The following is an 8,985-nucleotide window of genomic DNA, read 5'->3' on the forward strand; positions in this document are numbered from 1 at the left end:
CAATTATTTTGGATACTGCGAAATCACCGACTTCAATATTACCAGGAGATTGTCATGAAGTTATCTCGATTCAAATCAAATAAGCAATAACTTTGCAACTCTTGACATCTCCAGCTAATATATAATCATACCATGGGCGGAAAATCATTTTAGATCCCGTTGGAAAAAGATGCCCCTCAAGCGTGGCATATAATATGTTTATCTTGCTGTCGTGCATTATGGCATATAGGTAGGTGTAACACATATCTCTTGAAAGGTATCAATAATAATCCTAAGTGTACTTTTATTTCCCCTGTCGCAGCAGATTTATGTGGCAGCGCGTACTTACGGAAATACGCTTAAATAACGACCTTCGCGTGCACACCTCGATGGATATGTGACTCTCTTCCAGTCCAGCGCTCGTCATCTCCAATAACATCAAGCTCGTATAAGCTTCCACATGTGTACATATGCATCAAAATCCGTTTACACTAATCGAATATCAAAAACGTTCCTTCGATCTTAGATTCGATCGTTTTTTTGATGAATTCCCCAAATCCGATAGCAGCTTGATGTACATAACCGAAGATCTTGGATCTTACGATTGGATGGATGAGCTATTTTTCTCTCCGAAATATTTCGATTGATGCACAAGGCAGAGATGGTAATCCTTGAGAAATGATGTAAAGTAACGTGCAATTGAAATCTGCATCATCAAGAGAAAAAGAATATAGTATCTGTCATTTGAACAATTAAGTTAATTAGTGGTCCGCCTCTTTCCCAAATTTTTGTCAGACGTCCATATTTTAAATACGGGGATTCCAGGTATCGAAGCGAGTTAAATAAAATTTTTTCGGAACTTTGGATGTCTACGAGAACTGAAAGCAGTGTCCATCCACGTCAAATTAGGCGGCAAAGTGAAAATGGTAGGAAGGAGTAATTCCTGTTTAGGAAGTTCAACTCTGCCCAAGTTCCTACACGAAGGGAACTGCTTCCGAGCTTTCCGTGAAACAGCACGTATGTGCGTGGGCATCGCAGTAGAGTTGAAAACTACAGTGGACGAACGGACGCAGCACAAAATGCACTCAACGTATATGTAACGAGTTGGCCGACAATTGCAGTTTACAAGCCCGCGTGTCCGTGTGTGTATTATTACATTATACACTGTCGTCTGTGATCGACAGGATCCATCGTGGACCTACTGTACGATAAAACTGCGCTGAAGTTAGCCGTACGCCAAAGTGTGCGCGATCCGTGGGTACCGCCCGTAAATATGTTATTATTGGTAATCGACGTGCACGTCCCAGTTAAAACTTCCTTCGCACGCGGGTGACAGAGATGTACGCATCAGCCATGTCTACACGTATGCATAAATGTGAGACAACAATATGCTTACGTTTGTGTTCGGGGACTAGTTGTCAGCAAGTTAGCCACGGGTGTACCTGGGCTGATGTATTTATTCCTATCGGTGCTTCGACACGGACTCTCTCACCGATGAAGACGTGCGTCCGATGTATTACCACGCCACGGCATTCGCGGGACTGTGAACTCTTGTATAGCCGATGTAAAGAGCCTTTGAAAGTTTTTCAAATACATATTAAATTCTCTTGAACATCCTTGGTACAATGACGTTAAAAAATATAGTACAAATACTTGAACTCAGGTGAGAAGCCGATAAACAACTTGGAATTGAGTCCTATGGTCTTTAGAAGACTTTTGGAATCTTTCAAGGATTTTGAATAAATTTTTACGTAATTTTATATAAGTTTAAATGGCATTTTATGCTGTTCTATGAAATGGCATTTAGTGACTTAGGATGGCTGTAAAAGTTATCCAATTACTAGAATTTTTTTGAGTTTTTAAATGATTTTCTATGATCCTCAGCATGTATACATCTATTTCTCTGGATTATACTTATTTTTTACTGCGAAATTTTGCTTGAGCTGATAATTTTTTCAAATATTAATCAAGTTGCTTTTTTTCTACTAAAAAATCTTTTGTTCCTTCAATTGCTTCACCTAATTTTTAAAAATTCCAGTTATTGTTATTATAATCATTAACACTTTAAAAATCTATGAAAAATCCAAATGTTCTTCATTTTCGAAGTAAGGAAAGCTTTATCGGTATTTTTCCATCATCTGTTTACGTTGATGCTCTTCTATGCACCATTGTTCATTAGACATTATCAATAAGTTTAATTATTTTTACAATTAGTACACAAACTTAATCTGAAATCGTTAGATTCCATTCAAAGTCTTCTTAAAACAACTTCGGAATTTCCGTACTTAAAAAGCGCAACCTTTCTAGTACAAACAGATCTCCGATTTCATATAACAGATACGAGCGTGTGGCGCATCTTCAATGTAGTTGCGATGGTGGTCAACCGATTCTGGACTGCACGCTACGGCCTCGTGAAGCACGGCTATTATTATTGTCAAGAGGACGAGGGCGGATAAGCACACACGGCTTGCAGTTGTGTAATTGGGGTTGACGCGGGCATTTGATACGCTAAGGGGCTCATACACACACAAGTGCCGAACACCTACGCTTGGGGAGGTAAGCGTGGGAGAGAGATATCGCGTGGTTGGATCGGTGGTGCGAGTAAACGAGCAGTTTGATGATACTACGAAGAATATAATTCCTTCGCTTTTTATGATTATACTGGGATACCGTAATTTTTAAATTGGTGGACCAGTTGAAAATTAGTTAAGTAATGCTACTGTTTGACTAGGAATCAATTAGTGGTACGCAATGATTTGTTGTCTTATTTCTCAAATGACGTTCATACTTGTTGATTCAAAAAATGTTACCAACTTAAAATTTCATGAAACGAAAATCAATTACGTTCTTATTACTTCAGAAACTTACTTACTACTTAAATTGGAGCAATATAATAAGAAAATGATATAGAATGATAATTATTAATTTCGAGAATCCTTTTTGCGTTAATGACTAGACAAAAAACTATATTTGATATGAGTTGATATTAAATTGAACTTCACGAAATGTACAATTTGTACGGATTAAACAATTTTACAAACCAGCCATTTTTTCAAGCACTAAAGTTTCTTGACAAATTTCCAATACTTCGTGTAAAAAACAACCCAAATTATTAGGGAGTTAAAAGCAAAATTATTACCAAGAAACAAGTTTCTAGGTTTCTTTAATAAAAAGTTACTAATTAACGAAAAAACACGTATTGTCATACATATAACTTTTTTTGGATTCGAGCTCAACTATTTGTTCTAAGTATCAAGGGAAAACCGTTTTTTCATTTTTTTGAGAATTTTTCAGTTAGGTTCGCTATTGAAACTCCGGAAAAAAACTATCTTTTGTAGATTTTTGTTTCCTGTACGATCGTATTTTTTCCTGCCTGTTGTTGTCTGAAGCATTTCCCCAAACTGATTGAACTATCTCCTCTACAGTGCTTTCTCTGCACACAGCACGGCACCCCTTCCTGCGCTGATTCCCTTTGGAACGACTGAGTACATTCCGTTCTTTTCTTTTTCAGGATAGCTGACCAGCATAGATACCCTGTTGCATTTCATTTTGGCTTGCTAGATATATACACTTCCTATGAACCTTCTACTTGACGTCAAGTTTCTAGCTGCTATGGATTAGCTCACTAGATCTCACGAATAATCATCGCAGTATCCATATTTCTGTTTTAATATGTCTGTGAATGTTAAAGTTTTCGTTCTATTCTTGACTTTGTATGCATTGATAATTATATTTTTCTTCATTGCACGTATCGTTTTATTTGACTCTATTTTATTGTTTAAATTTAGGTATGTCTGTTCGTTTTAGGCTTCAAAAGAAAGCCTTTGATTACATCTTTGTATGCAATTTTATCCGTAAATTTAAGACTTTTCTTTGAAATCTCTAACGTAAAGTTACTTCTCTGTAAGTATCTGCTTCCATTTCTTTATACTTTTTTTCGTATACGTCTACAAAATCTAGATGTGTACCCTTACGTTATTCTCATCATCATTGTCTCTCTTTTTTTTAGTTGTTAGAAATTTTTTAAACCCTTTCATTTATAATTATTTGTGTGATGGATAGCTTTTTTTTTTTTTTTAATTTATTAAAGATGTGGTAGAACAGAATAGCCTATTTCTGCCCGAGGAACTTGAATTATTTCATGGACATTTTTCTTGATGGTTCGTTTAAATACCATTGTTAAAAATTTTGAATAATGACTTATCAGCTCTAAAACGACCTATTGCTGCCGAAAGTTGACACATCAATATATCATCGTAGATGTAGCACTTGCAAAATAATTTTCATCTTATTTTTATTTTTGATTCTCTAGTTCTTTTAATTTTCTTAAAATGTATCGTATCTAAAAACGTACATGGATTTTTACCGTTTCAACAACAAAAGCTTCAGTTTCGACCGGATCCATGCAACAAGCGTGTATGCTCGAGTCGTTCGTACTTCTCTTAACTTCTGTAGATACACCTACTCACCAGCTTTACTGCTTCTCTTTCCATTATTTGATATTTTGTGCGCAGTCCCCTTGAGTCACTTACGATACTCCACAAATTGCTGTATCAGATATTTTCTATTTCCTCGTCCAGTGGATAAACTAGCCTCACGAGCTTTCCACTGGATTTGAAAGGAGTATCCAACTAAAAGTAGTCCACTAAAAGTGAAATGAAAACGAAACTCCCTCCTCGAGTAATGCACGAAAGCCTTTATAGTCTAAATGAAAATAATGCAGCTTTATGTGACGTTCATTGCACTGGTCTTATTTTATGGGGAAACAAAATCAATTACGGTGAGAAGACAGTTTTAATTTGAACCTTTTGTTCTTCAGTTTAGCGACTCGTGACTATCCTTTTGTAGCACATCGTGTAAATAAAATTGATAGAGCTGTTCGAGGATAAAGTTTCTCTCTCACTTTGTAAACTTTTTTAATTGAACGATCAAGTAAAGTTTTGTTTAGTTTTTGTGCTTGTTGTGAAGCACAAAAACATTCTAACTTTTTGAATTTGCATTCGAGTAGGTTTTACTTTAACTCTTACCAAATTTTAAGAAGACGTATTAGGGTGAGTTAATAATAGTGCATTAGAATATTGAATTATTCTGGAAGAATCTTTTATTATAAATTAATAGGTGTGATGTAAGTTGAGGCGTTGAAAACTTGAAATGACCGTAGTTTTTTTGAAAAATTTTATACCATGCTGTCTGAGAATTTGCATAATTTCAAAAACACTTAAAGTTTGAAGACTTTTGAAAATGGGAATTAAAATGCTGATTTTGTCACGCTTTACAAGTACGCACAAAAACAATTTTTTTCAAAGTTTTCTTGTTTATGTTTTGTCTTATTAATTAATCGTTTAATTAATAAGATAACATTTATCCACGTTAAACGTGCATAATTTGAGTCACTACGATAATTGATTTTAGATCTTCTGCAGATAAATATTAAAAGATTACGTGAAAGTACAACTTTCAATTACTTATTTTTTTATTGGGTAAACAAAAAATGTCATTGTACAAATTATTCTTTTTTCACAGACACGTAGAAAATCGCTTCAACATGTTACGAAAATTCATTGTTAGTGGTGAGAAAAGAAATAATTAAATAAACTTTTTTTAAAGTCTAAGCATACACTAAGTAATACCTTACCATGAAAATCTCACAAAACTTTGAAAATCCAGATGTAGACTGTTGAGAGAAAGTCTCCAATTATTTCCAGATTAAATCGATCCAGCATCATAAGACCCCTCCACAAAACTTAATTTAATATAATAGCATTCTCATAACAATTGAAGCAAGAGAGATAGTTAAAGCCAAGTTCATGGTTATGAGGGAAGGATCTCCTGTTTCTGAAAAAATTAGCTGAGAAAAAATCCCCAACAGTCTTATCAAACCTAATAATACGTGGGAGATGGATACAAGTTCGAGCGTTGTATGGTATTAAGTGGCAGCATCGACAAATAGTCACTTTCTCGCCGGCAGCGAGTCCGTCGTGAAGAATAATTTTAACAGCAACAGCAACGATTGCGGAAATAATGTCCAGTACAAAGGATCTTTCCAACCCCCTATCCTGCTCTTAGAAAAATGCACAATGGAGTTTGCGTCTTGTTAATGAAAAATTTTACGAACGAGCTCGTGATGAGCAAAGGCAGATATGCGGATAGCGGAGGTCTTGAGAGTGCAGAACTACAGTGCTTTGGTAAAACTCATTTTACCATCTGCGTGAAATTTGCATTCCATCACAACGTCATGTCAGTTCGTTTCTGTGAACGTAAGTATATATTATATGTATATATTGCATATCCCGATAGCTCATTATTAACTGGTAATTGAACCTGTCGATACGTCATTTTGTTGAATGGATTATGTTGAAGGAGAATAATATTCAAATCATTGAAATACGAAATCCAGACGTAATAAAAATTTTTGTTTCATCAGGTAAGCATTTTCCATGGTGAATAATTGTACTTTTAATTTTTTTCTTATTCATTAAATGTAAAATAATGGAAAATTAAAATTAAAAAATAGAAGGAGACTGTACACCAAGTCATAAGTCAAAGAACTCGCCAATACGAGGATGAACTTCGGCGTTTAGCAGACGAACGAAGACGAGAGCGAAATCACCAGGTACTCAAAACTTTTTGTCTGATAAATCTGCGTAAGAGATTACGCGAAAGACGCCTCGTTCGCCAGCGGCAAGAGAAAGATCCTTTAGGTACTTACGCGTGAGCTGTAAAGTTTGCGCTCTATTTGCCGTGGCAGCTGATCGTAGAACGCGAAGACATCGTCTTGAGGACGGGTAATTAAAGTATCGTGGCAATCTCTGCCTACACCTCGTTTCCTTTAAAGGAAAGAGATTTAAAGGATATGGGTTATAAAGGATGCTGTGCACACGGCGCTTATCTGACGACTAGGCAATCGAGAGTCGTGAATTTGATTTTTGCTACTTTGTCGTACTGCAATTTTTTACTTTTACTGTTGCTAAGAAAAACATTTTTGTAGCTAATGTATTAAGCGAATACTACTCATTTTGGTAACAAAACTAAATGTTATATTAGTACAAAATGTACAAAAATGTATGCATTTCAAACTCAATACTTTTAAACTCACCTGTAAATGTTATGTCTTTCTTTTTTAATTCTTACAAAATTAAAATTTATTAATATACTGAACTATGACCACATTCTTTCCTATCATTAAGCCAGCCAATTAAAATTGTATCCAATATTTTTTTGTAACTGTCTCTTCGTGGTTTAACGCCTTGGCAAGGAGGTTTTCGTCGAAAAAAAAAGTTTGCGTAAATTTAAAAAAAGCGCACTTTCTTGATAAGTATATCTAAGATGTACTCTAAAATATCTGTAGTTTGATATCTGCACTCTGCATTCAGTGCTCTTAAATGTGACTGGCAAACTTGCGGGAAATTCAAATTGGCTATATGGAGCAAGACGCAAAACCCCAGATAACTCGACAACATTACATACACCATAACTTGATAAATTAATCCTAAGCTATTTAACCCAATAACCCAACACGCCTAAAAGCAGTATCACAAGCTTTAATAATTAATAAAATACATTAAACAATAACGCAAGCGCCAATCCCCACACAACTCAAGGCGCTTACTGGCCGCTTCGATAATTAAAATGATAAATAAAATAACACAAGCGGCCAGTAAGCGCCTCGGGTTGTGTGGGGATTGGTGCTTGTGTTATTTTATTTATTCAATTAATAAACAAAGCTGCCAGTAAGCGCTCCGGGTTGTGTGGGGATTGGCGCTTGTGTTATTTTATTTATTACATTAAAAAACAAAGCTGCCAGTAAGCGCTCCGGGTTGTGTGGGGATTGGTGCTTGTGTTATTTTATTTATTCAATTAATAAACAAAGCGGCCAGTAAGCGCCCCGGGTTGTGTAGGGATTGGCACTTGTGTTATTTTATTTATTCAATTAATAAACAAAGCGGCCAGTAAGCGCCCCGGGTTGTGTGGGGATTGGCGCTTGCGTTATTTTATTTATTCAATTAATAAACAAAGCAGACAGTGAGCGCCCCGGGTTGTGTGGGGATTGGCGCTTGTGTTATTTTATTTATTCAATGAATAAACAAAGCGGCCAGTAAGCGCCCCGGGTTGTGCGGGGATTGGCGCTTGCGTTATTGTTTAATGTATTTTATTAATTAATAAAGCTTGTGATATTGCTTTCAGGCGTGTTGGGTTATTGGGTTAAATAGCTTAGGATTAATTTATCAAGTTATGGTGTATGAAATGTTGTCGAGTTATCTGGGGTTTTGCGTCTTGCTCCATATAGCCAATTTGAATTTCCCGCAAGTTTGCCAGTCACATTTGAGAGCACTGTCTGCATTGTCTGTACCAAGAGTACCAACCTACTGTGTGCCTTGTTTATTCACCACTAGATGGATAAGTTAGTAGTTTTACTTAGCACGTAACACAATTTTTTTCCAAGTAACATATAAAAGCCTTTTTACTCAATGGTTACAGTATACCATTAGACTTCCAACTGGCAGGTCAAGTTAAGATCCAGCCAGTCATAGAGTCTTAAATTTTACTCTTTACAGAGAATTTACGCTTATGTAAAACTTATGTAAGTTGCGTAAATTAGCCAATCAACATTTTTTTGACTGAATTTGCTAAAACTTAATCAATGGTTTTTGATAATCATTGATTACAACAAAAATAAAATAAATATATAATTAAAAGGCAAATTTACAACTTATGAATCATGAATAAGTAATTGCCCGAACAAACAGCTATTAAGCTTACCTCCTTGGAGTCCTCAGTTCATGAGGACCTCTATATAGGTATCTTACATGCGATTTACATAACGGAGCATACAGCAGGTCCTTTTTAGGTATCCTAAATAACCGTATATCTAACAAAACTCGAAGCATTTTTTCAAGTTATACAATGAGGGATATTCTGCCGTGTGGCGGCGCTCGTGAGGGCATGGGGGTAAAAAGCGCCAAAATCAAACTAAATTAAATTTCTGAATTTTTACATACAAGAGAC

Source organism: Copidosoma floridanum, unplaced genomic scaffold, assembly GCF_036245765.1.
Source record: "Copidosoma floridanum isolate Cflo_tuat_1 unplaced genomic scaffold, Cflo_Japanese_pri ptg000029l, whole genome shotgun sequence".
Classification (NCBI taxonomy): domain Eukaryota; kingdom Metazoa; phylum Arthropoda; class Insecta; order Hymenoptera; family Encyrtidae; genus Copidosoma; species Copidosoma floridanum.